At 39.0% G+C, this 22,521-nt stretch overlaps 1 pseudogene across 1 annotated transcript; it reads right to left on the bottom strand.

The window, feature by feature from the left end:
* Positions 1-21,359: 21,359 nt before the first annotated feature.
* Positions 21,360-22,065, bottom strand: LOC125150566 (hypoxanthine-guanine phosphoribosyltransferase-like; annotated as a pseudogene). The gene has a single exon (XR_007146383.1). The product of XR_007146383.1 is annotated as a hypoxanthine-guanine phosphoribosyltransferase-like (transcript).
* Between the last annotated feature and the right edge of the window lie 456 nt (positions 22,066-22,521).

Raw genomic sequence — 22,521 nt, 5'->3', positions numbered from 1 at the left:
GCAAAAAGAAGGTTAGGTGACTTCCTTCAGTTCTCTGTTTTAGTCAGAGGACGATCAAGGTGGACGAGGCGGTCTCGCGAAAGCTGAATACACCAACTCTGTGCATGAAACCATCATCTCTTAGATGAGGAACAAATACAGAATTGTTACAGCGACATCGCGTGAGTTACTTTCTGCAAGATCTTCAGGAATCCATCCGTCCACGTCCGGGAGCCACCAGGCTGTCCTGAAGTGTTGTGCTCACATGGAAGCTACCTACATTTTATGGGGCGGGGGTCAAGCTCTTCAGGTCACTCTCCGTTGCTGCTGGTGGCTCCTAATGTGATTTATTTGCCTTCTTTTAGGCAAAGATAAGATCATCACCTGTAGGTATAGGAAGCATCACTTTGGGGAGGGGGGAGATCAGAGACCCTTAAGACGTAAGTTTTATTTCTTTATTTGTGTTGCCTGTGATAGTCATGGACACAAATAATCTCAAATTGGACAAGAGTTAGGAGGCATTTTTCTTGTAAGTCCTCCCCTCCAGGGGAACTTGACCCACTCAGGTCTTGGAACAAAATCTTCACTCTCCTGGGGTAAGACCTTAAAGCCACGTAGGAAGAATTGTTTGGATTTTCCCCCTCCAATAGGTATTAACATCTCTCCCCTCCCCCCAAATCCCTTCACCCTGCTGATATAATCCCTTGGCCGTTTCTTAATACGTGACATTTTGCCAGTGTGCTTTTTTTTTTTTTTTAACATTTAAGTAAGGCGGGCATTTCCTTTATTGTTATTGTTCCTTTCTTTATTTCTCCCCTTACTTGTTGACTCGTGGACTCTCTTGTTAGTTATTACAGAAAAGAGACTTTGACTTTTCCATACAAGGTTACATCATCAGGTGACAGCACGGACTTCTATATTACTCAGGACGGAAATGAAAAGCATTCAGAGACAAAAAGTAAGGCACCAGCATCTGATTGACTCTAGAAATAGTATGCTGGTTGCATTCTACCATCATAAAACATATGCAGTTGGTTGGTTTGTCCTCATGCTGTGCTAATGGGGAGAAGGAGGTCATGGGGACCAGAGTCTCTTTCAGCATCTACGGCTGTGCGGCCATTCATGACTGATGGATAGTAAGAAGGATGCTGTCAGCATATTCAGATGCCCTTTTTAGCAATCTCTTCCTCATTGAATTCATCTCGCAATTATAAATTAAAAGATAAAAGAACTGTAATTCATTAAACGGTCACAGCAATTCTCTAAGAAATATTTTATAAAGATGATCTGGCCTGAAGGGACTTATATATTATTTAGATGTCCTTGAGATCCGAATTCAACAGAACTTTGCCCATGGGCTTTATTGCCTACTCTGGCAAACGGAAGAACAATTCTATTTCACTTTTAGAATCTATATTTATCTATATCTATCTATCTCTGTCTCTGTGTCTCTATATCTACATATGAAAAATGTATCTGCTACATAGAAACTGTGTGTCCTTGAACAAGTCATTTAACCTCCCTGAACCTCGATTTCCTCATCTGAAGATAACATTTGAAGTAACAAATACAAATGGCCAATACGTATTTGAAACATGAACAAATTTTCAATCTCATTAGCACTCGAGGAAACGAAAATTTATATCGGTATTTGTTTGCCAGCTAAACAAGGGTGTTTTAACAGAAAATATCTTAAAATGTGTAATTTTAATATTATAAATTGGAAACTTAGGGAAAGTTTGCAGAAATGGACAGTGTCCCATGTTGCTGGTAGACCTAAAAAATGCTATGACTTTTCTGAGGATAATTAGGCAGTTTGTAACATCTTCCATCAAGAGTGTTTAAATTCTTTAGCTTAATCATTCTACCTCTACAAATTCCACCCCCCCCCCCCCAAAAAGGGCTGTTCATTCCAGCTTGGTGGGAAACAATTAAACTACGTGATAGTAAAGTGAATTGGCTAAAGATTGGTTAAGTATGCACAGATACACTTAATATCAATTTGATACCTTAGCAATGGAACACCATTCAGGTATTGAAAAGCATATTTCAGGAAAACAGTGAGTTACGTGGGAAAATGGTAAACATGCAGTGGTTTTGAAATGGCAAAAGTAAGTTGTAAAACTGTGGGCGAGTTGTTTTTTTATAACAAGGCTATAGTCACTTATTATTTGTGTACCTAAAAATATGAAACTTAAAATATGCGTATTTTAATTCCACTTAAATCTGTGTGTGTGTGTGTGTGTGTGTGTGTGTGTGTGTGTGTAGTAATATAAATGCTATTAATGTGGGAGCACAGGTTCTTTGCCCTGCTAGGCCAAGGTGTTGCTATGCTTGGGAGATGAGGATTTGTTACAGTAGCAATTTAAAGAAAAAAGTGTGCTAACATTCCATTTCTGCCGGAAGTGTGGGATTACGTAGCAGGAAGGACTGTTATCATGGGAAAGAATGTTTCCTATTCTTTCATCTCCATGTTAAGAATGCCAAAACCCCAGCATGGAAGATCCATCTCATAGAATTCTCCTATAGTGTAGGAAATAGAGACACCCTGTTCCCTACAGCAGCTGCCACTCTGTTGCAGCAGGAAGTGAATACATAGGAGCATTAGAAGAAGCTCTCACCCCTTTTTGGTCAAGGGAATGGGCGGGGGCAAAGGGAGAGTAAGAGGTGCTGGTGCTGTTTTCTCTCTCCAGGCTTTGTCCAAGAAGGGGGTATATGTTAGAGAATAGAGGGTAGCAGTTCTGTCCCTTACCGCCCATTAGGGGGCTGCCTCCCAGGCTATCCCTTCCCAGTCTGGGGTGCAGCCACATCAACACAAATGTGGGAGGAAGTGTAGTCAGGCAGGGAGAGGATCTGAGGCTTCAGTTCCCAGCCACCCTGGGTTCCTGGTGGCTGGGCTGCTGAACTGAGAGCCATGCCTGGTCATCACAGTGTAAGGTGACCCACAGAGTCCTGGGCGGGGAGGAGGGGAGGTCCCATGTGAACTGGCCCGATGCAGAGACTCGCTTACTTATTTCTAGCAGCAGCTGAGGAGAGACTGAGGCTGTGGTAAATGTCCCTCAGCTCTAATGAGGCCAAGAGAAAGGGCAGAATACGTCTTCCCAACTGCAGATTTCAACCATGAAGGCCCCCAGGGCAAATTGGAACCAGGGACAATACTCTGGACACCAGGATCCAAATGCATCCACACATTACATTGGGTTGTTAATGTTTTAAAGTCTCTTTTCTACAACAGATTCCCTCCTCCCATCTCGTTTGTTTGTCGAAGGGACTAGGGCATTTGTCCTACAAAATTCCCCACATTCTGGATTTGGCTGTTTGCTTCTTCATGGTGGCAAATTCATGTTTCTCTGTGTCCACTGTTTTCCTCTAGGAGAGTGGTTAGATGTAGAGGGTTGATAGTTGGCAATGCTAAAATCGAACGAACAGTGGGTTCTGATGTCAGCCTGATTCATCTGAGATAAATTCACCATCAACCTTTTGAATATAGCTTTGGCATCTGTTAGTGATGGTTGCTTACCATTTTATTTAATTTGTTCTAATTCTACCATTCCTCTGAATACATTTGCTAAAATTCTTCTATAAAAAGAATTTTTACCTCATCGACTACTTGGTTACCCTGAAATAGAGTTTGCACAGAAAAAGCAGGATCTGTGGTTAATTTTTTCCCTTTATTGGTTTTTCTCGATCATGCATTGGTATGCTAGCAGCCTCCAAGGGCGACTGATGATGTTTTGTTTCCTTGTTTTTTTAATCAGTGATATTATGAACACACAGATAGGTAGATAGATAGATAGATAGATAGATAGATTTATTTATTTGTAATGTTTGTTTATTTTTGAGAGAGAGAGTGCACGCATGTGCGAGCGGGGAAGAAGCAGAGAGAGAGAGAGAGAGAGAGAGAGAGAGAGAGAGAGAGAATGAATCCCAAGCAGACTCTGTGCTGTTAGGGCAGAGCCTGACACGGGGCTCAGTGTCATGAATTGTGAGATAATGACCTGAGCTGAGATCAAGAGTCAGACGCTTTAACCCCTTGAGCCGCCCAGGCATCCCCAAGAAAACATGGATTTGTGTTTTTGGGTGGATTTATAGGTTTCAGGCGGTTACAGTCATGATTCTTGTCCTTGCTGACATTGTCCCATCGTTGGCTAACGGGAGCCCTTCATTTTGGCTCCTGTGTATTTAGCAAGAACCTGTGTTCTTATTTTCTGGATCAGCAAAATGTCCCAAGACCCTCTCATACATCTCCTGCCCTGGAACTGGAATCAGCCATTTCTCCAAAGGTTCCGGGCTCCTTTTTGTGGAGAATAGAAGTTAGAAATTACAGTCTTGGTGATGGGGGTCGCTCATTGCTAGCAGGTTCTCCGTGTTTCTAGGCCTTCTAGTGGACAGCACTCAGGAGTACAGAGTTCATAGAAAGAGACAAATCACGAGTTCATACTGATATTTCCTATCCAATTTTTTTATTATCATAAACTATTCATAATGAATTAAATGTATGTTCTTAAATTTGCAGTTTTGTGGCATTAAATGCATTCACGCTGTTCTGCAACCATTACCACTGTCCATCTTTCCTAAACTGAAACTCTACCCATGAAATACTAACTCCCCACTCCTTTTTCCTCCAGCTCCTGGCAACCCCCTTTCTACATTCTGTATCTATGGCTCTTTGTGCTCTTGTGAGCGGTTCCTTTCACTTAGCATAACATCCTCAAGGGTCATCTGTGTTGGCATGTGTCCGAATTCTTTCCTTTTTACAGCTGAATGATATTCCGTTGTATTTGTTTATCCATTCACCCACTGATAAACACTTGGGTTGTGAATAATGCTGGGGTGAACATGGGTGTGTCAATATCTGTTCCAGTCCCCATTTTTGATTCTTTTGTGTCCGTATCAGAAGTGGAATTCTATGTGGTAGTTCTGTGTCTCATACTTTGAGGAACTGCCATAGTGTTTCCGATATTGGCTGGACCATTTTACGTTCCTGCCAGCAACGTACAAGGGTTCCGGTTTCTCCACATCCTCACCAACACTTGTTAGTTTCTCTCTGTTTGTTTTCATAGTAGCCATCCTAATGTGTGTGAGCCAACTCAAAATTAACACTACAGAGTTTTAATTAAACTTCTTCAATTTACTCATATCACTCTTCTCATTATTTTGAAAATCTTGGTTCTTAAAGACATTAATTCAAGTGTTGATTTCCTAATCCTATAATGTGCATGTAATAGTAAAATATATATATGTATAAACATTACTTCTAATAATAAGACCACTGAATGCAGCTTAAGATTTCTTCTGGTTCTTTTTGTCCCTAGAACATATCCCTTGAGATATATGCAGCCAAATTACCGTGTGTAATAGTCACTTGAAGAAATTATCTTCCCTGTGTGGTTATGACATCAATTCGATATGCAGTTAGGACCATGGGTTTCCATTTGTTCTGAAATTTTAGGAGTTGTTTTTTTAAAAATCTAATAAATTTTATTTTTTTAAAAATTGTCTTAAAATGTTTAACATTTTTATTTATTTTTGAGAGAGACAAAGAGACAGAGCATGAGCAGGGAAGGGGCAGAGAGAGGGAGACACAGAATCCGAAGCAGGCTCCAGGCTCCGAGCTGTCAGCACAGAGCCGGACATGAGGCTCGAACCCATGAACCACGAGATCATGACCTGAGCTGAAGCTGGACACTTAACTGACTGAGCCACCCAGGTACCCTCAAAAATCTAATACATTGTAAAGTCTGTAAAACATTTACATAGTTCAGTCAAAACTATAAATCAGCATAAGCAGAGAATTCTCATTTTACTCTCGGTCCCCTCTCCCTCTCAACCTATGGAACACTTCGTAGACATCTACTGATACTTGGTTTATCCTTCAGTTGCTTCTTTTTAGAAAACATACACAAATATATATATTTCTATTCTCCTGCCCTTTGTTACACAAAGGTAACATTTTCTAAGCCTCGCTTCCTCTCCATTTATTCTGTTGCCCACTCAATATTATGATACAGAGATCTTGTTCATTCCTTTTTCTGTTCAATAGTCCTTTGTGTAGTTGTTGGTATAAAGAAGTCTTCCTCATTCCTTTGAACTGCTACAGAATACCATACTGTGTGGATATACCCACAGATTTTTAACAGGCTTCCTACTGACAGACCTTTGGTTCGTTTCCAGGATTTTACTTTTTTTTTTTTAATGTTTATTTATTTTTGAGACAGAGAGAGATAGAGCATGAACGGGGGAGGGGCAGAGAGAGAGGGAGACACAGAATTGGAAGCAGGCTTCAGGCTCTGAGCCATCAGCCCAGAGCCCGACACGGGGCTCGAACTCACGGACCACGAGATCGTGACCTGAGCTGAAGTCGGATGCTTAACCGACTGAGCCACCCAGGCGCCCCCAGGATTTTGCTATTACAAACAATATCATAAGGGATAGCATTGACCTCACTCATAGTATGCTGGCAAGTGTCTCCCAACAAGTTCTCCAGACAAAAAACAAAAGGGAGAGAAAAAGAAAAAAAGAAGCAGCCCTGATTTTTAACACTTGCTGGGTTCCATGGGCAAAGACTTCCATCATGGCCAGTTTTAAGCTACCAACATGAAATCGTGGAATTTGGAGTTAGGAAGAGATGTACAGTGACACCTTATGAAGTATTTCTACCATACGCATAGACACATGCCAATAACGTCAAGGGCATGGAAAATGGTAAAAGGCCATAAAAATAATTAGGACATAGTGAGCTTTTGAGTATTTATTGCCTTTGAATAGGGTATTTATTTAGCTTTACATCTATATAGCTTTGTTTTTTAAAATGGAAGTGTTTAACAGCCGACTCACAGATGTTTCTGAAAATTAAACAATTGGCTCTTGGGAGCCAGTACGACCCATCAAGCCATTAAGTCCACACCTTATTTTAATACCTGAATAGAAAGTTCTATACACCTGAGCTAGAGATCATCTGTTTTACTCTCAGGAGGAGTTCAAAGCCTGGTGCTTGTGTTGGAGCTCCATGGTCATTGGGATCCCACACTCCTTCTTCCTCTCTGTTCTACTCTCTTAGCCTCATGGTCCAAAGTGACTGCTGGAGTGCCAGCTATCATAAGCCAGACAGCAGGAGGAAGTGAGGAAAAGCAGAATAGTTACACTGCTCTATTGAGTCATTTAACTTTAAAAATTTTTTTAAATGTTTATTTTTAAGAGAAAGAGACAGCAGATGAGTGGGGGAAGGGCAGAAAGAGAGGCAGACACAGAATCCAAAGCAGACTCCAGGCTCTGAGCTGGCAGCACAGAGCCCGATGTGGGGCTCGAACCCGCAAACCATGAGATCACGATCAGAGCCGAAGCCGGACGCTTAACTGATGGAGCCCCGCCAGGCATCCTGAGTCAGTTACCTTTTAGGATATTCCCGGACTCTCCATCCCGTGCTCTGCTTAGATGTGCCATACGGCGCTTGGCTACCTGGTCATATCTAGCTGTAAGAAAAGCTGGAAAATGGGGATGATTGTGCAGATTGTGGCCTCAAATAAAATCAGGTTTTTCTCTTTTACTAAATAAGAAATAAAAAATGACTATTGGGTAAGCAACTAGCAGTCTGTACCCCCTCCAACTAAATCTCTTAAGCTCAGCCCCTTCAAAAAACTGCATCTTACAATGTCCTGTCTCCACCTCTGCCTATGGATCATTTTGAGTGCAATATCACATGCTTTCTGATATTATCGTTTTCGTGTTTTACGTGTACGTCAGCCTCCCACTTCCTAATCCACTAATGCTTATATACAATTATAAATTCATATAGGGAATGTCTATATTTACATTTCTTTTTTATTTCTCTTACAGCTTAAAAATAATTTTTAAGGTGTAAAATGACGTCAGTGATATTTACAGTTTTATTGGACGAAGTAAAGAAACAATACATATGACAAACTAAAAACTCTAGTGTCTTCCTCTTTTCTATTATTTCTTCCTTCCTCTGGTTAAATATAAAGGGAAGCCAGGGCACCTGGGTGGCTCAGTCGGTTGAGCGTCCAACTTCGGCTCAGGTCATGATCTCACGGTGCCTGAGTTTGAGCCCTGCATGGGGCTCTGTGCTGACAGCCCAGAGCCTGGAGTCTGCTTCGGATTCTGTGTCTCCCTCTCTCTCTGCCCCTCCGCTCCTCGTGCTGTGTCTCTCTCTGTCTCAAAAATAAATAAAACATTAAAAAAAATTTTTTTTAAATATAAAGGGAAGCCTAGGGAAGATGGAATGTAAAAATTTTATCCTGGCTGGGGGAGATGCCACATACACATTACTGGTATCTTTCAGGACCTGGAGTTGGAGACATCGACTTGTATTGGGTCTGACTTCCTCTGTGCTGGGCATATCACGAGAATGCCTCTCTACATACCTATTATCCTACCTACTATTAACATATATCTTCTGTCTTTGAACTTTGCAATTATAAAATCACACCTCACACTTTATTGGGTCTGGCTTCTTTCAATCCACATTACATTTGTGAAATTCATCCGTGCTGTTTTGGACAGCAATAGTGTTCTTTGTATGACTGTGCCACAATGATTTACCCATTATATTGTGGACAGGCATTTGGGTTGTTTCCAGTTTTTGACCATTATAAATAATGCTGCTTGGCACATTGTGGTACCTGTCTTTTGGTACAATATGTATGTGTTTGGTCATAGAGTATGCATGTTCAGCTTTCTTAGATATTTCCAGGTGGTTTCCAATGTGTCTGTACCAAACTATACTCTCATCCGCACTGTGTGAGAGATGAGTTGTTCTCTATCTTTACCAATACTTGATGTTTATAGGGAATTCCGTGGTATTCCACCTAGACCTTTCTTTGGGACCAAAGTGCTCATTCGCTTAACTGTTGGTGATGGTGGTGGTGCATCTGTGAATTTCCCTTAGGCAAAGAGTGTTTCCACATCCAAGGTCACGCACCTTCCGCCGGGAGTAGCACGTACAGTGATCTGTGGTGTTTGTGATGGTGCTATGGTGATGGTGATGGGGTAGAGGCAATTTCCAAGAGCCATCGTACTGCAGGATTCTCCCTTCTGCCCAATCCTACTTCCCTCACAATTTATAGATATTTTCAAGAGCATTCCCTAGTAAACCTCCTTGCATACAAATTTGGAAGTGCCAGAATATGTTTCCCTGGGAAACCGATCTATGACAGTATTGTCAGATTTTTAAAAATGTTAATTTGGCCACTCTGGTGAGCATGTAATTGTGGCTTTGCTGTCCATTTCTCCAATGGCTAATGAGAATCATCACCTTTTCATATCATTAGTGGGCATTTGGATACCTCCTCTTTCTTGAAGTGTCTGTTCAAGTCTTCACTCACTCTTCCTCCAGGTGGTCCATTGTATTCTTTTGTTGATATGAGCTGTTTGCTGGATGGATGTGTATCAAGCCTCTTTTCTGACCATGGCTTGCCTTTTTACTCTGTTAATGATTTCGTCTGCTTTCCTGAATTTTAAAATGTTAACATAATCCAGTTGAACAAAATTGTGAAATTTGGTGAATATGCATTTTGTTTAAGAAATCCCTGTGCACCCCAATAGCATGAAGATATTATATGTTCTGTTTTTAAAGCTTTGTTGTCTTCTCTCGTTTGATCTAAAATCTTCCTGGAATTCATTACTTTGAATGGTGTGGGGCAGAGGTCAAGATCCATTTTTCTGTATATGGATATCCAGTTAATCCAGCGGCATTTATTGAAAACATCATCCTTTGTCCATGGCATGTCAATGTCACTTTTGTATCTGTGTATGTGAGGATCTGTTTCTGGACTCTCTCTCTTTTTTATTTTTTTATTTTTTTTAATGTTTATTTTTGGGAGAGAGAGAGAGCAACAGAGGGTGAGCCAGGGAGGGGCAGAGAGAAAGGGAGACACAGAATCCGAAGCAGGCTCCAGGCTCTGAGCTGTCGGCCCAGAGCCTGATGCGGGGCGTGAACCTGCGAGCCGCGAGATCATGACCTGAGCCGCAGTTAGAGGCTTAACCGACTGAGCCACCCAGGCACCCCTGGACTCTCTATTTTGTTCCATGTATCTATGTGTCTGTCTTTCCACCAATCCCCGCTCTGTCCAAATTATTGTAGCTTTATCATCAGCTTGGATATTTGATATACTCTACTTCTCTTTCTTACTATTTCTCTTTAAGAAATGAAAGAGAATGATTCTACCTATTAATGATCCTTTGGATTTTCATATAAAGTTTAGATAGTTTGTGAATATGCACAGAAAAACTTTCCAGGATTTTTTTTGTAGATCAATTTTAGGGAGATTTGGCATCATTAAAATATATCAAGTTTATGGATTTTCAGTCTTTAATTACATGACCTTGGTATGTTCCTTAATTTATTTGGGTCTTCCTTAGTTTTTAAAAGTTAGTGGAGTTTTCTGTGTAGAGGTCTTGTACATCTTTTACTAGGTTTTTCATATTGTAAATGATGTCTTTAATTTTTTTAAATTTTCTAATTGTTGTTAATGATATCTAGAAAACACAATTGATTTTTGCTGTATTAATCTTCTTTCCAGCAGTCTTGCTAAATTCATTTATTCATTCTACTAAGCGTATATTATTTTTGATTTTCTAGATACACAAATATGTTATTTGTAAGTAATGACAATTTTAGGCCTTTTTAAAATCCCTTCTGTTCCATTTCTTTTCTTGTCTGGTTAAAACATTGAGTAGATGTGGTGACCATAGACATTCATGTCTTCTTCCCAGTCTTAGGAGGAAAGCTTTAAATATTTTACCTTAAATAAGATGTGAACTCCTCCTTATCAGATTATGAGAGCTCCTTCTAGTTAGCTAAGAGTTTTCTTAATAAATGGGTGCTGAGGGGCGCCTGGGTGGCTCAGTCGGTTGGGCGTCCGACTTCGGCTCAGGTCATGATCTTGCTGTCCGTGAGTTTGAGCCCCGCATCGGGCTCTGTGCTGACAGCTTAGAGCCTGGAGCCTGTTTCAGATTCTGTGTCTCCCTCTCTTTTGGACCCTCCCCCGTTCATACTCTGTCTCTCTCTGTCTCAAAAATAAATAAATGTTAAAAAAATAAAAATAAGAAATAAATGGGTGCTGAATTATATCAACTGTGCTTTTTTTGCATCTATAGTGATAATTATATGATTTTCCCTCTTTTTCTGTCAATGTGGTGAAGTATGGTAATTATAATTGAATGTTAAACACTTGTAATCCTGGAATAAGTCCAACTTGGTCATGATGTATTATACTTCTTATGTTTTTTTTCTGGATTAAATTTGTTAACTTTAAAAATGAATTTTGCTTCTAGGTTCATGAGCCATATACTAGCATATTACTTTATTGTCCTACAATGCCCTTGTCAGATTAGGGTATAAAGATTTTGCAGGTTTTAGGACTTAGTTAAAAATTTGCATTGGTTTTCTTTCTCTGGAAGAATTTGTATAATATTTGTTCTTTTTTCCTTTTAAATGTTTGGAAGAATTCACTAGATAGCCTTTTGTTTATTTTCTAGCTGAATTCCACAGAATTCATAAAACGTTCTGAATTATTTTAATATTTGAAAATTTTTAATGCATATTTTATGGCTTACCATATAGTCAATTTTGATAAGTGTTCCCTATGCCTTGAAAATAATAAGTATTCTGCCATTGTTTGGTTCTGTGTTTTGTATATGTTAACTATAGGAAGTTTCTTAATCAGGTTATCTAGATCTTCTATATACTTACAGATTTTTTTCTTGTTTATTCTTTTTTTTATTTTTTTATTTTTTTTCAATATATGAAGTTTATTGTCAAATTGGTTTCCATACAACACCCAGTGCTCATCCCAAAAGGTCTTGTTTATTCTTTAAGTTACTAAGAGATGAAGTTAAAATCTATTGTAACTGTGGATTTGTCTATTTCTTCTTTTAGTGCTGTCAGGTTTTGCTCTATGTATTTCTGAACTGTGTTATTAGATGCATACCATTTTAGAATAGATAATTTTGTGTTGTATTGACACTTTTATTTTTATGAAAAACCATTCTTAATCCATAGTAATGCTTATTATCTAAAAGTCTTCTTTTTTTCTAATACTAGTATAGTCATGCCACCTTTATTTTAATTCGTGTTTTCATGATATATACTTTACTATAATACTTTTTTTTTTTTGAGAGAAGCACATCTCATTTACAAATCATCCCCTGCCATAACTGCTGTAAGTGACCAATCCAGACTGCCCATTGCTAGTTGAGCTCCACGTGGAATATTGAGGTATTTCCTGGGTTTTGTGGTATCTGGTAGATCCACGGTCACTGAGCAGATAAGCACTGTGGAGGGACTACTATGAGCTGTGTACAGTTTGGCTTTAGGCTGATTCCTGGGAAGCTGGGTGAGGTACTGGTGGAACTTCTTCTCAGTGACATGAGTCTACAACTTACTTTCCACAGCTTCCAGTGAGAGACAGTGGTGTGTCCGCCTGTCATCTGATATTGGTGAGTTTCTTATTTGTATTCAGATTTGTTCAATCTGTTAGAAGTCAACTTTATGTAAGACATGATTTTAGAGAAGCTCACAGAAAAACTGGCTGCACAGATTTAGGAATCATTCTGGAGAGTTGACAAGTTTAGCATTGTTAAAAGGAGTTTGCAGAGATTGAGAAATTATTAGAGGATGCAGGTTATAGAATCATTAAATATACTCAGCCTTACAGACTCTTACAGAAAGGTGAAGGGGACACTTTTATTTTATGAAATATCACTCTTTATCTTTAGTAATGCTTTCTGTATAAAAGTCTTCTTTTCTAATATATGGGTAGTTATACTACCTTTGTTTTAATTAGTGTCTTCATGATATATAATTTTCTATATGTTGAAAACTTCCGTGTCCTTATTGTTTAAAGTGTCTTTTTGAAAGTAGGAAACAGTTGGCTTTGATTTCATTTTCACTTTGAACATCTTGGTTCTTACATTGAGTAATTTATTTCTGCTTCATTCAGTTGCTGATATATTTTGAATTCTATCAACTTAATATTTGTCATACCTGTTTTATGCTCCTTTTTCTTCTTTTATTACTTGCTTTTATTTTACTACTTACTTTGTTACTTTTTGGCTTAAATTTTTTTTTTATCATTCCAGTCAACTTGTTCTTTATACTTTCTTTATTTCTGGAAATTATTGCTACATTTATTTTTGAATTGCTAGTACCTAATATAAATTGATACTTTCACATAACGGCGGGAACTTGGAACATATAACCTCTACCTTTGATGTTTATGTTGTTACGCATTTTAACTTGATACAAATACAAGACAGAATTAGTAGTGATAATATTAGTGTTTTCTTCATACAGTCAACATTCATTTAGGTTTACTTACATGTTTCCCTTTTCTGGTGCTCTTAATCCCTTCCTAAATTCTGTATGTCTGTTTGGGATCATTTTTCTTTTTCCTGAAGAATTCCCTTTAATAGTTCTTATAAGGTTGGTCTATGGCAATGAATTACCTTTTTTTTTTTTGGTCTGGAAATTTCTTTGTTTCACTTAGACTTTCAAAGAATTAATTTGTTCTCGTCTCAGCCCCTACTGTGGCCCAGTGCACACACTTCATGCCCACACACCAGCTCTGGCCCACCCGGACCTTGGGAGCGTGTTCCTTGCTTGTCTGATGCCTGTGGACCAGTTACTACTTGGGCCACCCAGAGAACCTTTTCATCATCCCGCAGTCTGTAACCACATCTTTTCCAGTTAGGTCTGCATCCCAGCCTTGGGATGAAGGCTCTCTTCTAAGCTTGTTTTTCCTTGGGTACTTTTCCTCAGGGTTAGTGCGTTCTGTAGCATTGTCTTTGTGTCTCTGTAGTTACTCCTTTGTTGAAATCAGTAGCTCTTTCTATCAAACTTCTCCCTTTTAGTTACTATGTGATTTCTCTCTACTGATTGGGTCTTGAGCACTCTGGACTCTGAATGGGACTTAAATGATACACCAACCTGCATCCCCAAGATCATTGATCATGATCCATTGTCATTATAGGGTATATATTATCCAATATATTAGATATAAATTATTGGATTAAATTTGCTAATGTTTTGTTAAACTTTACATCTGTGCTATGAGGGAGAATATTCTATAATTCTGTTTGGTTTTAATGTATTTGTCAGGTTTTGGAATCAGAAAACTGGCCTTCTAAAATGATTTGGTGTTTCTTCTTTGTCTATTTTCTGAAAAAGTATGTGTAGGTTTGGTGTTATTTCTTCCTTAGATGTTGGATGGAATTCACCAGTGAAGTGCTCTGGGCCTGGAGTTTCTTTTGGAAGTTGTTAACAGTGAGTTAAGTTTCTTTAGTTGATACTAGGCTGTTCAAGTTTTCTATTTTTTGTTGTGTCAGTTTTTGATAATCGGTATCTTTCTATGAATGTGTCCATCCCATCTAAGTAGTCAAAATTTATTGGCATAAAGTTGTTAGCAATATACCCTTCTATCCTTAGTGTATTTCAGGTCTAGAATGATGTCTTCTCTTCCAGTCCTGATATTGGTGACCTGTATCTTCTCTTCATATTTTTCTTCATCACTTTGGGTAGGAACTTGTGAATTTTAGCATCACATCCCCCCCCCTTCCCACCCCGCCATAGAACAAGCTTTTGGGTTCATTGATTTTCTGCATTGTTTTTCTGTTGGGTAGGCCTCATTTTTCAGATTCCCTCACCTCTGTCATCTTGTACTCAAATCCTAGCTGTTAAGGCAATTTTCTAATGATGTCAAATAGATTTAATGCCTTCAAATAGATTTTGTCTGTTATTTTTTCCGGCTTTTCAAGTTGTTCTCAGCAGGAGCACATGTTACTTCATTACAGCCAGAAGCAGAAATATGAGAAGAATAATTTTGGGTGGCTGATATTGCCAGAAGAGTACTGATAGGCAGGCAGGATTCCTGCGTTGAAAGCTTTTCTCTGTTGCTTACTAATATTGCAAATAATGATCTTGGGCAATTCAACTTGATTAAGCATAAGTTTCCTTGCCTATAAAATGGAGATGACAATAAAATCTTTCATCAAAATGTTTCTATAAGTATTAAATAAAGTAATTCAAAGTAAAACTGTTTGTATAAATTATGACAAAATTCATAAATATACTATGGTTCATTCTTAATCTATACAACTGTGGATGCCTTGAAGGCAGGGCCTGAATCTTTTGGATCATGATTACTTAACATGTAGCATAATTCCTGGTGTTTATTAAACATTATTGGCATTTAATAAACATTTGTAGAGCTCAACCAAAGCTATTTTACATTAATGGTTACAGTTCTCACATGCTGACTCAGAGTAAATGCATACTGTATGTCCATAGTTCCTGGCAACATCTGAATTAATCCAGATCATGCTGAATTGCCATTTATTACCATTATTTATTCTATAAATGTATACAATGCTATATGTAAATTTTCTGTATTCATCTTATAGGATTATCCTCTTTCTGGTCACAAACCAAAAAATGCATGAAAGATCTGTACATGGTGGGAAATCCCCAAGGATTGTCTTACAGGAGGAAGTGGTGGAAAAATGCCCTGATTCTGGTAACGCTGTAGTTGAATATGCAGGTAGAAACAGAGGTTCCTAAGAGATGTGTCACTGAAGCTTGTGAGCTCTAACCTGATGGCCACATCCTTTTACAGTTTCTGCAAAGGCGTCTGTCTGTTCAGAGGAGTTAACTACCTATATACTACCTACAAGTGACAGGTTTATGTCTTATCTTAACACCATGTATGTTCACCCCACATGCATGCGTATCTCTCTCATCCATTTTATTTCATTTTTGAAATTGTTATTTGTTTATTTTTTAAGGTTTATTTATTTTGAGAGAGAGCTTTGAGAGCGCCAAGTGGGAGAAGGGCAGAGAGAGGGAGAGAGAGAATCCCAGGAAGGCTCACAGAGCTTGATGAGGGGCTTGAACTCACAAACCATGAGATCATGACTTGAGCTGAAGTTGGACGCTTAGCTGACTGGGCCTCCGAGGCATTCCTTTCTCATTGGTTTTAAATTCAAGTGTGAAGTTCATCAAATTAGATTAGTGTTCTCCCAGCTTCAGGATTATGCATACCACTTCCATAATTCTTTTCCACATCGAAGTACCACTTACACTATTTACCTAAGGTGTTCTTTGAACTCATTTTCTTTTTTCTAAATGAATATATTTTAAAAGAAACTTAATATTACGATTACAAATTGAAAATCAATACTGCTTTCCAAGATCTTGGTAAAAAACGAAAAAATAGTGAAAACAAAACAATTTTATTAAATGCTACAAGGAGACCATTGCCTATTGGAGACTCTGAGCCCTAGGCCTCTTCTCTTGATTAAAATAACCAATAGTTAAAGGGCTGTTAAGGGCTACCTCAGCTGAGTTGTTATCTTTGATAAAATAAAAACCTGAAAAGTAATTGAAAAATGACCGATTTCTTCACTACGTGATTCCATTTCATTTAATGATTTGCAAGCCAGTAGGCAGTCCCTGAAGGCATTTTGTGTCCCACACTTGGAGATACACTGAGTTAGATCATCTGCAAGGTGTCCTTCAGCTTTCAATATCTATGATGTTTCAAATGTTTTCTCTTCTAAGCATTGGTGTATTATCTCCCTCAGTTCTCATTCATGCAGACTCTCCCTGACCTACACCTCATGTACAAAGGATTCCTTTCTACCAATGACTACCCCTATTCTTCTTAGTGTTGAGAGTCACGTGAAAAAAAACTTGAAAATTTTATGTAAGAAATAGCAAAAGGGGTGAAAATCAGGAAGTGGTTGGAAGAAGGTGACTCAGAAGTCATCTTGCCTCCTTGATCTAGTATAATTTCACCTATTTTTCCAAACATTTTCTTTTCATTTTCTTGTGCTTCCCCCTCTGAAGTTGATGCGTTAAAATATGTATATTCTCTAAAAACAACAGATGTCTCCAGGAGGATTAAGAGGTCATTAGTCATCCACACTTGAGTATAAAGTAATCCGGTCAGTTTATTTCCTTCATACCTGAGATTACCTATAATGAAAGGGAGGGAATGAAGTAATTTTGATGAGTAGTTTATTTTGGGAGTCGAGGGGAGCATAGAAGGAAAGAAGGTTGGCTAAGAAGGCATGTAGAGGTACAAGGGAAGTAAAGAAAGATCAGAGCATCTCAAAGGAAAGTTGAGCATAGTTAACATTTTTCTCTCCTTTCCCTCCCTACTGTCACCGTAATTTCTGTTTTAGAGACCCATAGGTCAGATTTGTATAGAATATTATACAGTTGAGCTACTTCTTAGATCAAGTCAACCTCTAAAGGCCAAGAAAGATTTCCCCTCCTTCCCCCCCCCCCCCAACCCCCGGGCCGCCCATGAGTAAAATTGCCCCTAAGGGAAGATTTCTCTTCTCTTGTGTTTTTGATGACACACATTTGGTAACCTGAGAACTGTATACACAGTGCTGCACAGACAATGGGTAGTTAAGAAATATCATTACTTCCGTCTACCTTTGTAAATCTGCAGTGGGATTGAAGATGTCAAGAAGACTATTAGTGTGAAGGTGCATTTTCCCAAGAAAACCGTTCAATTTTACATATTATGTTCCTGTGCTTCTCAGGTCCTGTGTTAGGTGTCCCATCACTTTAAATGCTTATTTATTTAGTTTTGAGAGAGAGAGAGAGAGAGAGAGGAGAGAGAGCACACGTGTGCACACATGAATGGGGGAGGGGCAGAGAGAGAGGAGAGGGCCTCCATGCTGTCTGCCCAGAGCCCAACATGGGGCTCGATCCCACGAATCATGAGATCATGACTTGAGCCGAAATCAAGAGTCGGATGCTTAACCAACTGAGCCACCTAGGTATCCCCAGGGGGTCCCATTGCTTTAAGTGATGATTTCCAAGCAGATTCTAGGGCTGTGCTTTTCAAACTATCTGTGGTGAAGGACCAGGATTATATGTATGTATGTGTGTATGTATGTATGTATGTGTGTATGTATGTGTGTGTGTGTGTGTGTGTGTATGTATGTATTACTCATCTCTGACACGTGGCGGACCAATCCTAGTATGCCACATGTGACTCACCACACTAATCGGGCAGCCTGCACACACACTCTTCTGTTACCTTGTTTAACAAGACAATTCGACCAGTCCTGAGCTTGGATGTCCTGGCAATGTCAAATTTCTGTAAGAGCTTCTAAGCACTTACTCCAAATTTTTGGGCTTGTCTCACTGATGAAAAAAAGTTTACAGCCCACACTTTGAGTAGACAAGTCTAATAATAAGTATTCTCTGAGTGTTCCTTTTATAAAATAACAGAGCCCCTCTAGCTCTGCAGAGTCCTTTGACTGATCTACAATAAATGCAGTCTGGTGGTGTGGTTCATAGACAAAAGTAATCTGGGAATTATTGGTTTGTGACATGAATTTTCCGACTCACTTGGAATACTCTGTTGTCATTTCCATTCTTTTGAACTCTACCAGAAAATTAAGAGCCTAGAAAATTTAGAGATCTTATTATGCAATTTAAAAATAATTATAATGTTTTAATATTTAAAATTTATTTTAATTAATTTATTTATGTGTGAGAGAGAGGGCGTGCGCACACACACATAGGCAGAAGAGAGGGAGAGAGAGAAGCATAAGCAGGCTCCATGCCCATCTCGGGAGTCTATCTTACAACCTGAGCTGAAAGCAAGAGTTGGACGCTTAACCAACTGAGCCACCCAGGCACCTCATAATATTTATAGTATATAAACATAATATATCAAATAATTTAGCACTTTCTGTCAGTTTGAGTTATGCTGCAATAACAAATGATCTCCGGAAACTCAGAGCTTTATACCAATGAACATTGATTTCTTGCTCACGCTATGTGTCCCTCATGGGCAGGTTCAGCTTGGCTCCGACTTATTAACTTTAGGACCCATGCTGACAAAGTAGTTCCGATTGTGTCATATCTGATCTTGTCAGGAGAAGAGAAGGTGGAGGCTGCGTGATGGTTCTTAGAGCCCTACCCAAAGGTGAACGCATTACTTTCTCTGATATTTCAACGGCCAAGTTAAGTCATATGACCAAACCTGAATCAGTGAGTCAGGAATGGGTAACCTCCCAGAGGGAGGGGCCCGGAAGGAGGAGCGACAAAGAATTCAAACACTAATAACCCCTACGACAGACACTCTCTGTTAAGATTTGAGTAAGGGGTGGGGGAAGAGGAGAGAGGCATTTCAAAGTGTAAGGAATCTATTCCATAAATGAAAAGATAAAATTACTTGTACTAATTTCGATGCCAATTTGCAAACATTTTACTGTCTTTTTCCCTCTGGCTTTACTGAGATGTAGTTAACATATCACACTGTGTAACTTTAAGGTGTATAACGTGATGATTTCACATATGTATGTAATGCAAAATGATTACCACAATAAGATTAGTTAACACATCCATTACCTTACATAGTTCTGATTTGTTTGTGTCTGGTGAGAGCTTTTAAGATCTACTCTCCGAGCAACTTTCAAATACATGATATCATATTGGTAACTGTAGTCCCCATGGTGTACATTACATCCCCAGAACATGTTTATCTTAAAACTGGAAGTCTGTACCCTTTGACCACCTTCACCCACTTCCCCCATCCTCCCAGCAACCACCTATATGCATCTGCTGTTTCTATGAGCTCAGTTTTGTTTTCTTTTAGATTCCACATATAAATGAGGTCATATAGTATTTGCTTTTCTCTGTCTGACTTATTTTACTTAGCATAATGCCCTCAAGGTTCATCCATGTTGTTACAAATGGCAGAATTTCCTTCACTTTTTCTTTATTTGTTCATCTGTCAGTAGAAACTTAGATTTTTTCCATGTCTGGGCTATTGTGAACAATGCTGCAAGGAACATGGGGGTACCATTATCTCTTTCAGATAGTGATTTCTTCTTCTTCAGGTATTACCCGGAAGAGGAATTGCTGGTTTATAGGGTAGTTCTAGTTTTAATTTTTTGAAGAACCTCTCTACTGTTGTCCAGAGTAGGGCTGTGCCAAATTACATTTTCTTTCTTTCTTTTTAAGTTTATCCATTTATTTTGAGAGAGAGAGAGAGAGAGAGAGAGAGAGAGAGAGAGAGAGAGAAAACACATGCACACACAAGCTGGGGAGAGGCAGAGAGAGAGAGAGGGAGAGAGAGAATCCCAAGCAGGCTCCTTGCTGTCAGCACAGAGCTCAACGTGGAGGCTCAATCTCACAAACTGAGATTATGACCTGAGCTGAAATCAAGAGTTGGACATTCAACCGACTGAGCCACCCCAGTGCCCCACAAATTACATTTTCACTAACAGTGCACAGGGTTCTCTTTTCTCCGCATCCTCACCAACATTTGTCAACTCTTGTCTTTTAGATAATAATCATTCAAACAGGTGTGAGGTTATATATCATTGTGGTTTTTATTTCCCTGATGATTCATGATATTGAGTTTTTCATGCACCTGTTGGCCATTTGAGTATCTTCTTTGGAAAAATGTCTATTCAGGGTCTTTGCCCATTGTAAATGGATCATTTGGATTCTTTGTGTGTGTGTTTTTTTGTTTTATTTTGTTTTGTTTTTTTGCTGTTGAGTTGTATGAGGTTTTTTTTCATTTATTTCTCTCTAGTCTTTATTATTTCCCTCTACTGGTTTTAGGTTTTGTTTGTTCTTCTTTTTCTAGCTCCTTTAGATGTAAAGTCAGGTTGTTTATTTGAGATTTTTCTTTCTTCTTGAGGTAGGCCTGTATTGCTATACAGCTTTTGCTGCATCCCAAAGATTTTTGGACTGTTGTGTTTTCACTTTCATTTGTCTCCATGTATTTTTTTTTAAAGAGACAGCCTTTATTGTAAGTATTTTTACACTGAAGAATTCAAAATGTGGTAAAGTTTTCTGGAATTTGCTGATTTGTATTTAAAAGGAACTGTTGACAAAAATTCACTGGAAATCATCTGAACAAGTGAGGAAATACAGTTGATACTACTGGAACAGTAAAATAATTCCAGGACATATGGCTTATCCAACACAATACCTTAGATGCTGTCACTGATATGAGAACTGTTTCTTCCTCTTCTAAATACACAGTAGTATAATTGTCAATATTCAATCACTTCTGTTCTTTCCTGAATATATAAAAATTAAAATACCAATTAAAAACGAATATATCTTCTTTTCAAATGTTTCTTACAGATACAATTTCATTATTTTCATTCAATAGTGGTGTGGTGTAAGAGATTTTTCATTCACAAGTCAAACAACAATCCACCCAAAGGGAACTGATAGTCTGTATGCTCATAGTGCAAATAAAGACTTCAGGAATTCAACAACTGACATTTCTAAAATACAAAACAGATAACATTCTTAGGAGATACAGGCACTAAGCTCTACTAGGCAGCTGGCCGCAGAACTAGAACACGGGACTGGTGATTCCAAGGGGACTCCAGGCGCTTCCAAACTCAACTTGAAATCTCATCTTAGGCTTTGTATTTTACTTTTCCAGTTTCACTAATGACGCAAACATGATTCAAGTCGCTGAAGTATTCATTGTAGTCAAGGGCATATCCTACGACAAACTTGTCTGGGATTTCAAATCTGACGAAGTCTGGTTTATAGCCAACACTTCGAGGGGTCCTCTTCACCAGCAGCCTTGCAACTTTGACCATCTTTGGATTATGCTGCTTGACCATGGAGAGCAAGGTTTGCATTGTTTTGCCAGTGTCAATTATATCCTCAACAATCAAGACATTCCTTCCAGTTAAAGTTGAGAGATCATCTCCACCAATTTCTTTTATGTCCCCTGTTGACTGGTCATTACAGTAGCTCTTCAGTCTGATGAAATCTACAGTCATAGGAATGGCTCCATCACTATTTCTGTTTAGTGCTTTGATGTAATCCAGGAGGTCTGCGAAGAATTTATAGCCCCCCTTGAGCACACAGAGGGCTACCATGTGATGGCCACCCATCTTCAACACGTCTCGGGCAAGACGCTAGGTCCTGTCCATAATTAGTCCACGAGGAATAAACGCCTTTTCCAAATCCTCAGGGTAATGATGAGGTATACAAAATAAATCTAGGTCATAACCTGGTTCATCATCACTAACCACGACGCTGGGGCTGCGGGTCACCATAACGGAGCCGATGGGCGCATGCGCTGAGAGTAGCCTGAGGAGGAGGCAGCCGGAAGTGCAACAGAGGAGGAGGCGGAGGCTCCACAGAAGGCGGAGACCGCGGGAGAGCGGAAGGAGTCACTCGCTCATGCGCATTGGGCGGCCGCCACCACCTCCCTGCCTCCATGTATTTTTTGAGTTGACCCCATTCATTGCTTAATGGCGTGTTATTTAATTTCTATGTATTTGTGCTCTTTCCACACTTTTTCTTGTGGTTGATTTCTAGTTTCATAACATTGTGGCTGGAAAAGATGCATGATATAATTTCAATCTTTTTTAATTTGTTGAGATGTTTCTGTAGTTCTTCTCTGTTCCTCCTCCTCTTCTCTTATGGTTTGCTGGCATTCTTTGGTGATATATTTGGATTCCTTTCTCTATTTTTTGCACATCTATTCCCAGTTTGTGATTTGTGGGTGC

Source organism: Prionailurus viverrinus, chromosome D4 (assembly GCF_022837055.1).
Source record: "Prionailurus viverrinus isolate Anna chromosome D4, UM_Priviv_1.0, whole genome shotgun sequence".
NCBI classification, from domain to species: Eukaryota; Metazoa; Chordata; class Mammalia; order Carnivora; family Felidae; genus Prionailurus; species Prionailurus viverrinus.
This window is presented reverse-complemented; position numbering and strand designations above follow the sequence as displayed.